The sequence below is a fragment of the Musca autumnalis genome, unplaced genomic scaffold (assembly GCF_047663935.1).
Source record: "Musca autumnalis isolate F117 unplaced genomic scaffold, ASM4766393v1 scaffold_5, whole genome shotgun sequence".
Lineage (NCBI taxonomy): Eukaryota > Metazoa > Arthropoda > Insecta > Diptera > Muscidae > Musca > Musca autumnalis.
The window spans coordinates 124,109,689-124,126,329 of NW_027412088.1; positions in this window are offsets into that span (position 1 = coordinate 124,109,689).

Genomic DNA, 16,641 nt, shown 5'->3' on the forward strand with positions numbered 1-16,641 from the left:
GCGGAACCACAGCTGGTGATTAAGGCTAATTAAGTTATCACCAGGAACAACAGTTGAGATTTTTTTACGTTTCGGAGAGCCATCAGCGAAATCAAAATTTTTAAACATTTTTTCAAAAATTTCAAGCCTTGAAAAAAAAACTTCAAAATCCTTCCTCATGGCAGCAAGCTCCATTTTAGATTCCCTGAAGAGACGGTAAAAAACTACTTCCAGGGACCTGCAATTGGCACATGCCCAACGAAATCCATTATTGCGATCAGTAGTGATATCAAAATGCTTGCCAGTAAAACCTAAGCATTTCAAATGTTCATGCTTCTCACATAACCAACAAGTCAACAAACGCTCTGTCACTTGTAACTTTACAGTCTTTATTTAAAAATTCCATTATTAATGGTTATGCCTAAAAGTATGCTATACCAGAAGCCAATAAAAAGCTGTAAAGTTAGTTAATTTTAAAATCGCCTGAAAGTATGCTCTAAATCTGAGTCTAATAAAATATTACGAACAAATAAAGCACAAGACAGAAAAATAGCAAATGTCAAAAATTAAACAAAACAAAATAATCACTAAGAAACACTGAGACAGGCACAAACTTAAATTTTACTTATCTGTTTAAACTAATGTGATATAAAACAGAACTTCACTGAACACTAAAGCGAATAATTCTATATTTTTATTATTTCCGTAAATCACACACGAAATAAACACTGAAACTAATAAAATTTTATAATAATCTAGCTGACCCGGTTCCGCGTTGCTGGCCCGTCGTTTTGGATTTCCGTGTAAGCCTAAGTAATCTATCTTCAATTTGTCTATCTAATATTGACCCCTCTAGATTTTCGAATCGAATTGACAATAAGTCGATGTTTTGGTATAACCCTCATGAAATGGTATTTCCAGATGTAAAATAGAAAATTACCTTTATTATAGCCTCGACCATAAGATGTGTAAGGGTATAATTAACTTTATGATTCTGTTTTCAACACATCGGAATATTCATCGTAGAACCTATAAAGTATGTATATATTCGTGATCAGCATAAGAAATAAGTCGATATAACGATGTCCGTCTATCTGTTGAAATCAAGATGCAACTCGCGATTTTAAACATAATTTAGTACAGAAGTTTCTATTTATTACACTTAGCATGATGGGTATTAAAAACTGGTTGACATCAAATGACAATAATTTGCTATTTAGTCTCCCTTAGAGGCATGAAACATTTCTGCAAAGAATTATAGGGGTTAAAAGTCAGCATCTATAAAAACATTAGCATTAGCTGTACACTTCACAATATTCACACAAACGGCTATATAAGCAACCGAACGCATATTTATTTTTGTACATTTTCGTTTTGTTTTCGTTAGGCATAATCGACAACCACGCTACATATTTTGCAGTCGGCTGACCATTCGTCGCAGCGAATTAGCAACGGAGTGTGTTTTTAGTGATTAGGGTTGCCAACGCAGTAATAAAGAAGGTGTCATTTAATGTCAAATGCCCCCATCATATCGTAAAACCTAAAGAATACTAATTATTATTGTTTAAAAATAAAAATAAAATATATTTTGAACGGCTTCAACAAAAATTCACATGTCCTTTGAACGAAAAAGTGGAATTAATTATATCGTGGTTTTTAATGCATTACACTGGTAACCCTGATCTATAAATTGTTTGCTGAAAACATGGCTAAGCCTTTGAAACTTTGTTGCTTATTCTCTGATACGTGTTGATCATGTGTGCTGCAAAATACGAGTATGCGTGTCCGATGCTTTTTATTATAGCAACAATATCAAAAAGATCAGCATCGCTAGCAATATTTTTGTGAAATTTGATGCTACATGTTGCCGTTGGTGCTTTGGCCACGTTTTTAAAGAGCTACCCTACAGGAGCTACAACGGTACCTCCTGAGTTTCGCTATATAAAACATAGAATATTTGGTACAGTTGCAGGTTTTCATGATCTTCATATAACGGTAGCTCTCGATCTTCGATATTTTCAAGCTGATATCCACATTTTCAAGTTCTAACCCAGCTACCATAGATAAGACGGTACCTTCCGAGTTTCTATATTTTGGAATTTTTAGTGTCATTATCCATACCATAGATAGGACGGTACCTTCCGAGTTTGTATATTTTGGAATTTTTAGTGTCATTATCCCACCGAAATGGCTGTTTAGTCTTCGTTGTGGGTATAAAACATTCCTGCATAGAATATTCGGTAGACGTTTTGTATGTAGCCTCCATTGAACGATACCTTCCGATTTTCAGTATTTCAAGGTTTTAGCGTCATTATTCAACAGAAATGGCTATATTTGGTATTTAGCCTCCCTTGGTGGTATCAAATATTTTAGCAGAGAATTGTCGGTATAAATACACGTTGAATACAATGCCTATAGATTTTTTTGGCGATGTTGAATGTTTTAGCCACATTATTCAACCGAAATGGCTGAAACCTGATTTCAATATAAGTTATGCTGGTGGGTATAAAAGTTCGGGACGGTCAAACTTAACGTCGTCGAACTTTTTGTTAAAAAAGTGCTGTTTCATTGAAAATGATATTATATAACACTCCTAAACATCAAAACATCACTGATTTATAAAAATGACTTCAAAATGGTAGTTGAATTTATTTAAAATTTTAAAAACGGGGTCCTGATCGATTTTTTCCAAGCATTAATGTCAATGTACATGGCATGTTTTCTGTACCACTTACTAAATTTGTAAATCTAATCAGTAAGAATACAGTTTTCAAAAATTGGACGCAGTATTCTGCTTCCAAAACACACATCAATGACAGAGACCACAATTGTATTTTATTGAATACTAATACGTCTTATAATCTCTAAGATTTCGCGATTTGTTAAAACCCGTTGTGGGGGAGGTCCTCGACGCCCTCCATTTTCGGTATTCTCTCACCTTGTGAACCTACACACAAAATTTCATCAAATTCGGAAGTTTAATTTAGAACATCATGTCAGTCTTAAAGAACTTTATATACATTCAGAACTATTATAGATACACCGAATTGTTGGCCCATCATTTTAGTGACCAATGCACATTTTTAAGACGTTCTAGTTATTTAACCACCATTCAAATTAGGTTTTGCCTGATTTCTCAATCGATTGTTTGTAATTGTGGGGTTGATCGCGCTTTCCCACTTATTGAAGTCAATGTTTATAGCGTTTTTGTAGTCACGCTTACTTAAATTAAGGATATTATCTATAATTATACATTTTTTTGAAAAATTAGGCTGACCGCGATATTTCACTTCTGTGGTGACCATTCAGGATCAAGACAGTTATAAACAATTTTTAAGCAATATGTTCAAAAACATCTTTGATTTCACGTTTGCTTAAAAAAATTTGTGGAAGAAGTACCCTGGTCACTCCACTGACCAGAATAAAAAATAGCTAAAAAACCTATTCTCAGACCTAAAAATTCCACATACAAAATTTCATTGAATTCGGTCCAGCCGTTTCGGAGGAGTTTAATTACGAACATCATGGCAGTCTCGAAGAATTTTATATATATATAGATAGATTACTTTCGTTTTTATTAATTTCACTTCATTTTGTTTGGAAAGCAAAGCTATAATGTTGCTATTTAATATAAGTAATTTTCGGAAATTCAGGCTTTCTAATCTTACATAGAAAATTTTTGACATCAGTTTTTAAAGTAGTTACATCATGTGAAGTAATTTGAAAATACTCTTCAATGCTTTCGTCAATGTACTTCAACTTTCCGAGTATTTTTTCTTCTAAGGACCAGGACAAACACTTCTCTTTGCAACTTTCAACTGATTTCCTTATAATGTTGATACGCTCAGTGGTACGTCCATACCTTGTGATTTTAAAATTTTTAGTAAATCTGAAACACATTCTCTTGGTGGGTAACATGGTGGAATAAGAATGTGTTACATCAAATCATACCAAACGTCAAATTTGGTCACAATAATGCATTGCTGTGAATTGCCTGTTTACATTTTGTATGAGATTTTATTCACAATAATGCATTTTGACAACTGATATGATGATCAGCTGTTTTTGGCGCTACGCCTTCTTATTCCACCATTGTATTGCAAACAATTTTTGAGCAGTACGTTCAAAAACATCTTTGATTTCACGTTTTCTTAAAAAAATTTGTGGGGGAAGTACCCTGGTCACTCCACTGACCAGAATAAAAAATAGCTAAAAACCTATTCTCAGACCTAAAAATTCCACATACAAAATTTCATTGAATTCGGTCCAGCCGTTTCGGAGGAGTTTAATTTCGAACATCATGGCAGTCTCGAAGAATTATATATATATACTAGCTGACCCGGTCCGCGTTGCTGGCCCGTTGTTTGGGTTCTCCGTGTAAACTTTAATTATCTATCCAGCATTGATACATCCATAATTAGGCATCCCTCTAGAAACTTCATAATATAAATCAATGTTTTGACATAAATTCCATGTAATGGTATCCCCCAAATTTAAGATATAAAATCTCTTTTATTATACCCTTCACCATAAATTTAAAGCACTTTGTGACCCACATATAATGATCGGTGCACGTCAATTAACATTGCTATATATTGGATTGTTGGTCTCGGGTCGTAATTATTACTGCAGAGAATTGTCAGTATAGGTCCACGTTTTGATATAGCTCCCATAGAACGGAACCGGCTGATTTTCGCTATTTTTGAGGATTTAACATCATTATCACACCGAAATGGCTAAAATTTGGTTTTAATGTAATTTAAAGAGGAGAGCATAAATATTCGTATCCACCGAAAGACACGCCTTTTTATTTGCGCTCGGTATGCAACAGTTATAGGTTCACGTTTTGATATAGCTCCCATAAAGCAGTACCTCCCGATTTTCGATAGTTTGGAGATATAGTCACTTTTGGGGGTCGTAAACAGTCGTGAAGAGAATTTTCAGTATACGTCCTCGTTTTGATATAGCTCCCATAGAAGGGTGGCGCCTGATTTTCGCTATTTTTGGTGGATTTAACCTCTGGATAGTGACATCTCAAGTTATCAGGATTTTACTGTATTCCAAAATGTGGAGTTGATCGCGCTATCCCACTTATTATTTAGTGTTCAGCGTTTATAGCATTTTTTAGGCACGCAAAATGATGTATATTATCTGAAATAATAAATGTTTGAACATTTTGTGATGACCGCGATATTTCACTTCCGCCAAGACCATTCAGGGTCAAGACGGTAATTACTAATATTAAAATAGCTCACGACCGCGCTATCCCACTTGTTCAAGCTAGTGTTCACATCATTTTTGTGTCACGCTTACTAAAATTATGTATATTAATTGAAATAATACATTTTTGAAAACTTTGTGATGACCGCGATCATTCAGGAAAAACAATCTGTAAACAATACGTTTGGCAACTCTTGTAGCTTTCAGACGTATTTTATTTTGTGTCAAAAAGTGCTTAAAAATTGCTTTAATTTACATAGTTTTGCAGTGATTTTCAAACTAAGTGTTAATAAAATAGATACTTTGTGTTACGGCCTATAATGTGAAATACTGTGCTATAACGTATTGTTCTAAAAGATAAGTAATTTAATTTCTGTCTTTGTGTTGTTGATCAATTCGTTGTTTACCTTTTTCTTTCACTTAGCCTTGACGTTCGTTATCATAGTCTTGAGCTTTTGCTTAGGTGTTAACATACTTATTTTCATACTAGCTAGCATACTTTTAGGCTGTTATAATTAAATCTATTGATTCAATTTTCAATCATTTAAACTAAACTATTTCCTAACATACTTTAAGGCATTATTCATAATGGATTGTCTTTATAAAGAATGTAAAATAACAAACCTAACTGAACGTTTTATAACATGTTGGTTATGCGAAAGATGTGCTCATCATAAATGTGCTGGTTTTACTGGCAAAAATTATGATCTTATAACTGACCGAGATAAAGGCCTTCGTTGGGCTTGCGTTGATTGCAGGTCCCTAGAAGTGGATTTTTATCGACTTTTTAGGGAAGCAAAGATCGAAATTGCAGCCATGAAGAGGAACTTTGTTGCTGTACAATCAAAGTTCAATGTTTTTGAAAAAATGTTTGCTAAATTTGAATATGTTGATGGTTCTCCGAAAAGAAAGAAGTCGACAGCTATTGCTACTGGTGAAAATTTAATTAGCTTAAATTCTCCTAGGGTGGCTCCGCCACGCAAGACTGCTGAAGATTTATCTACAGGTAACCAACTTGCGCTTCCGGCGCCATATTCAAATGTATTACCTAAAGTAAGTTTAAACCCTGTTCAAAGTACTGCAACTAAAGTTCAATTTTCAGATACTCCAACCACTTCAAATTCCCAAAATTATTCTACCGCACAACCAACCAGTGTTAATTCTTCTACTACCATTTCTGCTCTTCCATCAACTGTAGTGACTGAAAATTATCCTTCTAACAATAGCAATGAACTAATAGTAGTTCCTCCTAGGAGAAGTATATTCATTTCCAGAGTACATTATAATACATCAGTAGAAAATATTTGTAATTATATACACTCTAAGCACATTAATTTTAATAATAACGATTTCATAGTATCCAAATTTAAATCTCACACTCAACACGCTATTTCGTCTTTTAAGATTGTTGTACCATCTGATATGTTTGACAAGATGGTGGATACTTCATTCTGGCCTGATGGCGTGTTAGTAAAAGAATTTGTGTATAGAGAACGTAATAGCCCAGTTAATATCCCAGTTGTCCCTTCTACCGTTCCTTTGTCAAAAAACTAAGTAAATCTGTATCTTTATTATATCAAAATGTTAGAGGTCTTAATACTAAAATTAAACATATCTATTTGAAATCTTTTGGCTGTGATTTCAAAATCTTGGTTTTCACGGAGACATGGCTCAAACCTGAAATTCGTGATACTGAGATTTTGTCTGATCAGTACCAAGTTTATAGGACTGATAGAGTTAATAAAAATGGTGGGGGAGTTTTGATCGCTGTGCATAACTCCATAGCCTCAGAGCGTATTATCCCTGGTGACAATTCAAATTTAGAATTTGTCTGTGTTAAATTAAATTTTTTAAGTAACGTCATTATTTTAACCTGTTCTTATATTGCTCCTAATTCTGATTTAGAAATTTACCTTAAACATTCAGAACTTATAAAAAATGTATCAGACTTACAAAAATCAACTTTTGAACTGATTTGCCTTGGAGACTTCAATTTACCTCATATTAATTGGGTTTTGGGAGATAATACTATTGATTATGTGCCAACTTATACAACTTACTCATCGTCTGGTATGGATACTTTCTGGGACACAATGTATGATCAATGTCTACTTCAAATAAATAATATACATAACTCAAAAAATAGAATTCTAGATTTAGTTTTTTCCACGTCTACAAACATTTCATTGTGTAGATGCTTGCCATTTGCTGAACCTGAAGATAAATATCACCCAACATTACTTTTAACTTTAGAACTACAAGATAATTCTCTTAATAATTCTCCTGAGCAAAAATCATCAGGTAAATTCAATTTTGCCAAGACAAATTGTGAACAATTACGACTTATTTTAACTGATACAAATTGGATTCAAGGAGGTAACTTAGAATCCCGTGTTTCACATTTGTATAATACTCTAAATGATGCGTTCTTATCAACTGTACCAATTTTCAAAGTGAGTTCCGATAACGGACCATCTTGGTTTACTCCATATCTAAGGCGATTACGTAATATTAAAAGTAAATTATTCAAGAAATTTAAAAAATATAATACTTCTTTAAATTATTCTAATTATTCTAAAGCTAGAAATAAATACAACACTGAAAATCTTAAGTGCTACACAAATTACCTTGATAAAATGAGAAGAAATCTTCACTCGAATCCTAAAAGTTTCTATAAATTTGTAAACTCGAAAAGAAAAGTCAAAGAATTCCCTAACAGTATGAAATTTAGTTGCAAACAGTCCTGTGATACAGTTGAAATAGCTGATATGTTCGCTCAATTCTTTCAAAGCACATACTCAACATTTTCTTTTAATAATAATTACTCTTATAACATAGATAAACTAAATCAATTCCCTCATTTCCTTCTTACAGAGGATGAAGTGTTTAATGGTTTAATTTCATTAAAATATTGTAGCTCTCCAGGTCCTGATGGTGTACCGGCCAACATTCTGAGGAAATGTGCTTATGAACTGTACAAGCCTCTCACTAGCATTTTCAATGATTCCTTATCTTTAGGATACTTTCCTGTGCTCTGGAAATCTAGTTTTATTATCCCCTTACATAAATCTGGCAGTAGGACTGTCGTTGAAAATTATAGGGGCATTGCAAAACTTAGTGCAATCCCAAAGCTTTTTGAACTTTTGGTATCACGTAGAATAATTCATTTTGTTTCACCAATTATTTCTCCATATCAACATGGATTTATAAAAGGGAGATCAACTTTAACGAACTTATTGGAACTTACTTGCCATGTTCACAATGGATTTTCTCTAAAACATCAAACAGATGTAATTTATACCGACTTTAGCAAGGCCTTTGACACGGTCGTGCATAAGTTATTGATACACAAATTGGATACAATGGGCTTTCCAACCACACTTTTATCATGGATTTCTTCTTATTTGCAAGATCGCTCCCAAAAGGTATCTTTCAATAATATAATTTCAAGAGACATTACTGTTCACTCTGGTGTTCCTCAAGAAAGTCATTTAGGACCATTACTTTTCGTTCTGTACTTAAATGACCTTCCTTCTGTGATAAATTTTTCTAAAGTTTTAATGTTTGCTGATGACGTTAAACTATTCTGCAACCTTGATTCGCGAAATCAAGCACTAAAACTCCAACATGATTTGCATTCTCTAGCAAATTGGTGTAGTATAAACGGTATGTCACTAAATCTAAAGAAATGCAAAAAATTATCGCTGTTTAGAAGTCGTCCTCTTTATTTTGAATACTTTATCGGTTCTCACAAGCTTGATGATGTTGATTCATTTGATGATCTTGGTGTCATTTTAGATAATAAACTACGTTTTAATTTACATATTGAATCCTGTGTCAATAAAGCGAAATCGCTCTTAGGGTTCATAAAACGTTGGTCCAAGGAATTTGATGACCCGTATGTAACTAAGCGTTTGTTTGTCAGTTTGGTTCGGCCTACATTAGAATATGGTTGCGTATTATGGAGCCCATTCTACAAATCTTATTACAATAAGATAGAATCTGTCCAAACGCAATTTCTCCTGTTTGCTCTTAGAGGTTTGCCTTGGAGTACAGTGGAAGCACTTCCCCCCTATGAACATCGATTACAACTTATTGATCTCCCGACTTTGGCACGGAGACGTCTAATGCTTAGAGCAACATTTTTAATAAAACTTTTACGTGGTCAGATTGATTCAAAATTTTTAATTGGCGAAATAAAATTTAATGTGCCCTCGCGGTTTACTCGGAATTACATACCGCTCAGTCTTCCATTAGCAAGATCTAACTATGAACTAAGCAATCCGTTTAGATCATTATGTGAAATCTATAATAATTTGTATGCACTTATAAACTTGACAGACCCTTTACCTATAATAAAGTCTTCTATTCTACGTCTACAGCTTTATCTTTATGCATAATCTGTTTTATTAACTTGTTAAGTACTATTTTATGTAAATCCGGCTGATGTGTAACTGTAGCCGGAAATTTCCTACCCTACTAACCCTCCATAATCCGGATTATGGGGTGTACGCTCTCCCTACGTTATGGGGAGGTGGCCCCCTCGGTCGGCAGGGGCGGGGAAGAGTGGCGTGGGAACGTTCGAAAAAAAAAAAATATCAAAGATTTCTGATTTTCTTAAAAACATTGTAGGGAGGACCACCAGTCGCTATTCTTAGCAGTAAAAAACAGCTTACGACCGTTCTAATTAACTGAAATAATACATTTTTGAAAATTTTGGGATGAACGCGATATTTCACTTCCGCAATGACCATTCAGAGTCAAGACAGTAATTATCATAGCAATGCAAACAATTTGTGAACAATATATTAAAAAGTATCTTGAATTTCGCGGTTTTCTTAAACAATTTGTGGGGAGGACCACCGGTCACTACACATAGCTTGATAAAAAAAATTGATTACGACCTATTCTCAGACCTAAAAACACCACATACAAAATGTCATAAGATTTCCCAATCGATTTTTCGGAATTTCTATATAGTGACATCTCATGTTATCGGGATTTTACTGTATTCCAAACTATGGAGTTGACCGCGTTATCCCACATATTGAAGCCAGTGTTATAGCGGTTTTGTAGTCACGCTTACTAAAATTAGGTATATTATCTGAAATAATACATTTTTGAATAATTTGGGATGACCGTGATATTTCACTTCCGCGACGACCATTCAAAAAAATATATAGCCTATTTTCATCACCGATGTTACCAGTACATTATCTGAAAATTTCAAGAAAATCTATTCAGCCGTTTTTGAGTCTATTCGGAACATACAAACATACTAACATACACACATTGCCTTTTATATATTAGATAGATTATCCACTTTGCAGAACACAAAAATAACACAGCTAAACACAACAAGAGTTGCCAGACCCCTGCAAATTTGTAGGTATAGGTTTTTTTTTTTGTTTTTTTTTCATATTTCAGTTTTTTCTTTATTGAATTTCCATTCCACGCCTTCATATAGCCCCCATAGGAGGTACCTCCCGATTTTCGGTATTTTGAAGGTTGCGGCCTCAAAATTCCACCGAAATGGCTGAAATTTGGTTGTTAGTCTTCATTTGGGGTATAAAACATTCCATATGAAATTTGTCGGTATAGGTCTACGCCTTCATATAGCCCCCATAGAACAGTACCTCCCGATTTTCGGTATTTTGAAGGTTGTGGCCTTAATATTCCACCGAAATGGCTGAAATTTGGTGGTTAGTCTTCATTTGGGGTATAAAACATTCCATATGAAATTTGTCGGTATAGGTCACACGCCCTCATATAGTCCCCATAGCACGAATTCTCCCAATTTTAGATATTTTTGAAGGTTTTAGCTATACTATACTACCAAATGCCACAAATTTTATATTTCGTCCTCATTTGGGATGCAAAACTTTCTCCCAGGAATTTATCTTTATCGGTCCACGCTTTAATGTACACCCCATTGAACGGTACATCCCAATTTTCGGTGTTTTGAAGGGTTTAGCTTCATTATATAAAAATGGCTAAAATTTGGTACATAGTCTTCGTTGTGGGTATAAAACTTTCCACCTGAAATTAGTCGGTATAGGTCAACGTCTTCATATAGCTCCCATAGGACGGCACCGCCCGATTTTCGGTATTTTGAAGGTTTCAGCCCCTTCGGTGGAATAATAGCCTCATTATTCCACCGGAGTGGCTGAAATTTGGTATTAAGTCTTTTTCCGGGCTACAAAAATTTCTCTCAGAAATTTGTCGGTAAAGGTCAACGTTTTGAAAGAACGGTACCACCCGATTATCGGTAATTTGAATTTTGTAGCCTCATTATTTCACCGAAGTAGCTGTAATTTGGTATTTCGTCTTTTTCTGGGCTACAAAAATTTCCCATAGAAATTTGTCGGTATAGGTTCATGTTTTGGGTGGTACCCCCAATAGAACGGTATATCCCAATTTTCGGTATATTGAAGGTTTTAGCCTCATTATAACACAGAAATGGCTGCAAGATGGTACTTAGTCTTCGTTGAGGGTATAAAACTTTCCACCTAAAATTTGTCGGTATAGGTCCATGGGTTCATATAGCCCCATAGAACGGTACCTCCCGATTTTCTACATATAGCTCGTTCTCCACCAAAAAACTGATATTTGTTATTAAGTTTTTGATAGAGGTATGAAACATTCCAGCCGAAATGTGCCGGTATAGGTCGACGTCCTCAAATACCCCGATAGGACCGCACCTTCCGATTTACAGTATTTTGAACGTTGTGGCCTCAATATACCACCGATATGACTGAAATTTAGTATTTAAATTGCCATGGGTCCCCTTCATTCAAATAACCCCCACAGAAGCGTACTTCCCGATTTTCGGTATTTTAAGGTTGTGTCATCAATATCCCATCGCAACGGATGAAATTTAATATTGAATCTCCGTTGGTGGTATAAAACTTCCCATCTGAAAATTCCCGGTACTGTTGCATGTTTTTATATACACCCCTTAGAAAGATCCCTCCCAATCTTTGGTATTTTGAAAGTTTTGGCCACAATATTCAATAGGAATAACTGAAATTTGGTATTTAGTCCTCGCTAGAGTTACGAAACTTTCCTCCAGAAATTTATCGGTGCAGGTTAACGTTTTATACAGAATCAATAGAACGGTGCTCGCGATGTTGTTAACTATCCAAATCCAGAATATCCAGGTTTAGGTCTAGTCGGTTTTGCCCAATTTTTAAAGGGAGTATTATCAGTTGAGATATATGTACTACTCCTGCAATAAAAGGAAGAGTTTAATACTTTCATAAAAGAAATAAAACTAATTGTTCCTATTCACTTCAATACAGTTCTTGGTGGAGGGTATAAAAAGTTTGGCCTGGCTGAACTTAACGCTTTTCTTACTTGTCATTATTTTGAAAACATTAATAACACTGGTCAACACGACTTTTGTTTTAACCGAAGTTGTTGTTGTTTCTAAATGAAATCAAATCTGGTCACGGTTTTTCTCCATCAGCTCTTGTTCATGAGATATAGTTCAAAATCGGTTTTTACGAGCTTCACCCAGAATTTCGTTATTTTCGGATACAAACAAATATTTTTTTGCGGGTTTTTCGACACTAATATAGTAAGAAGATGTTATACGCTCGATACCAAACGTTTTTTGAAATAATTGTGGCGAACATATATCAAAAACAAGTATGGGATACCCTATACCACTATCCCTGGACAATCGCTCTCCACGGAACTTCTTTTCAATGATTGTGAAAATTTAATTATCAAATATCAGAGATGTAATGTATAATACTTATGACCAAAACAAAAAAGTTATCTAACATGACAAAGACATTTTTGTAGCAGGAAAGGAAAATTTAGTTCACACAAACTAAAATGTAATGAAACCCACTTATGTAGTACTGCTACCTCCGTTGTTTAACCGCTACGTTATTGAAATTTTTACCAATTTCGCACAAAAGTTTCAGTCCATTTAACCCGCTAAATATTATCTGATCTTCACGTTGGTTTGTACGCTTCTTCATCATAAACTCAAACTTTGTTTAAAATGTTGCTGTTTATTATTTTGACCTACAGAGCCGCTACAAAATTGGTTAAAATTTTGTTTTTGGTCCATTTCATTCCCTGAACATTTCACGAACATCAGCAAAGACTAATCATTTCTATTCTGGCCCGAAACCAACCTCCTTAAAAAATTCGTTACAATCGGTCCATAATTGCGGCCATAAGCTTGTTTACAATTTTTAATGGACGGACACACATCTCAAAATCGCTTTATCTCGTCGAGATATGAATTTTGGCCTACCAAATAAGGGGTCTAGGACGAATATTTCGTGGTGTTACATAAACTTTTGGAGAGACAATATGTAGCATGGGATAAAAATGTAGTTCTCTACAGAGAACCCATTATATATTAGGCATTACGTCCGTTATCTGGCAAACACTTTATTGCAATTTACATCAGAGGAAAGGTCAGCAGTTTTTTCCTATAAGTAGGCTACTTTGCAAAATATATATGTCCTCAAGGAATTAAAATATCGACCAAAAATAAATTTTTTATATTTTTCATACAAAAGTAATGGTCCATTTCACCCGCTAAAGAATATCAGATCATCATTCAAAATTGTAGGCATCTTTTTCGACCTATACTCTTACCCGGTGCAAAATTTCGTGACTATTGATGTATAATTGCGACTTCTAGCGAGTTTATTATTACACTACAAACAAATAACGGAATATATTAGGCTGTAACTCTGTTATCGGATCATGCACACCAGCATAATTGGCATCAATTGAAAGGTCAAGCGTTCCACTTTCAAGTATATCCCACTTGACCAGAATGTCACTTCCAGGAATTAAGATATAAGCTGTATATTAAAAATTTGCACAATTTTCACACAAAAGTTTTGGTCCATTTAACCCTCTAAATGTTATCCGATCGCCATCTCAAATTGCAAGCTTCTCCTTTGGGATATACTCTTACCTTGTTTAAAATTACGCGTTGATCGGACTATTATTGAGACCTACAGAGCCGCTAGAAAATTGGATAAATATTATGTTTTTGGTCCATTTCACCCACTAAATATTTCACGATCATCACCAATAAGAATAGGGATCTATTCTGATCTGAACCCGACCTCCATACAAAATTTCGTGACGATCGGTCCATAATTGCGGCCTGGAGCGTGTTTACAATTTATAATGGACAGACGGACGGACACACATCTCAAAATCGCTTTATCTCGTCGAGATATGAAGATTGGTATACCACATTGGGGGTCTCCGACGAATATTTCGCGGTGTTACATGAATTTTTACCGAAACAAACTTATAATACCCTTTTCCACATTGTGGTATAGGGTATAAATATAGAAAACATACGATGCATCTTGTAAAAATTGCATATTTTGAGTACTTTAAGCTGTAATTACGTAATCGGGGGAAGTCATAGGAGCTTCATATGGCATTCCGGATATGCTCAGGGTGTCTACTATATAGTCCTGTATTCAAATATATAATATAAAATTCATAGCGCCCACGATTCGCCAATAACCTAAAAATCGTCATGAAGACTGCTAAAGGGAAATCATTTACCTGTGATATCATTACCAAATATGCCATTTACTTTTCAATGGCAGTCTTCATGACGATTTTTAGGTTATGGGCGAATCGTGGGCGCTATGAACTTTATATTATATATTTGAATACAGGACTATATAGTAGACACCCTGAGCATATCCGGAATGCCATATGAAGCTCCTATGACTTCCCCCGATGACGTAATTACAGCTTAAAGTACTCAAAATATGCAATTTTTACAAGATGCATCGTATGTTTTCTATATTTTTTGATATATATTCGCCACAATTATTTCAAAAAACGTTTGTATCGAGCGTATAACATCTTCTTAATATATTAGTGTCGAAAAACCCGCAAAAAAATATTTGTTTGTATCCGAAAATAACGAAATTCTGGGTGAAACTCGCAAAAATCGATTTTGAGCTATATCACATGAACAAGAGCTGATGGAGAAAAACCGTGACCAGATTTGAAAATAGCTCGCCGATTTCATTTAGAAACAACAACAACTTCGGTTGAAACATTCAACTTCTTCAATTTTGTTGAGCAGTGTAATCTATACATATTTATTTTCTTATATATTATTTTCAATAATTATTTAGATATTATTTTTTTAACTTTTTAGAAAAATGTATGAATTAATTTTATTAATTATAAAACTTATCGTATATTTTATAATTTTGCATGCTTTTATCTATATTTTAGTTTGATTATTATCTCAGCTTTAATAAAAAAATAATATATTTTAACATTTTACATAATTGTATTTTTCAGCTTTATGCTAACGAGGGTATATACACGTTCATACGGCTTTCGCAATATTTTGAGTTCGAAGATGGGTTATATCGGTCCACTCCTTCCGGTACCTCCCCCACAAAAGTTCGAAAATGTTCAGAAAATTTGTGCGCACGATAACTCTTGAAGGGAGTAACCGATTTGGTCCAAGGTTTGCACATCGTGAAATTTCTACTAAACTTAGATGAGATGCCAATATGGACTCAATCGGTCCACGCCTTCGGGTACCTCCTCTCGAATCGTTTTGATTTTTGGTGTAGCATTTTGTATTCACGGCCCCCATATGGTTTTACAAGTTTCATCAGGGGCAATACCCTACTTCCTAAGAAAAAGGGCTGAAAGGTTAAAAGACCCATATGACACCATGTGTAGTGGTTGGAGCTCAAGATAACTATCAAACGGACCTGCCGATTCGATCCAAAATTTGGCCCTCATAATATTTTGTCCAAACTTAGTTTAAGTTCGAATATAAGCCATATCGGCTCACTCCTTCAGGTACCTCTCCCACAAAAGTTCAAAAATTCAAAAAATTGTCCGCACGATAACTCTTGAAGGGACAGACCGATTTTATCCATACTGTGCGCATCCTAATATATCTACTAGATATAGATCAGGTTTGCATATGGACTATATTTGCCCATCCCTTCTGGTACCTCCCACACAAAATTTCAGATAAGTTCACTTTAAGACCAGCCCTTGACTAACTTTGATTTCTGTTGAACCAACTTACAATCGCTGTCTCAATTACAACGGTAAAAGTGTTTTCAGTGGTAAGTCCATACATCTTGGGAAAACAGCCCGAAAGTTGTAAAAAACCCCTATGGCACCATATGTAGTAGTTGGAGAGCGCAATAACTCTAGAACTGATAGACCGATTTGGTCCAAAATTTGGCCTTCGTCATACTTTGTCCAAACTTAGTTTAACCTCTAAAATGGTTCATATTGGTCCTCTCCTTAGGATACCTACAATTACAGTTTACGGTCTGTTCGTAGATCCTTTGTAAATTTATACCGATGATGTTTTTTGTGGTCCTGTTGACAACCAAATATATGTTTTCCGTGGACAAGTCCATTCTTGCTGGAATACTGGTCCAACAGGTG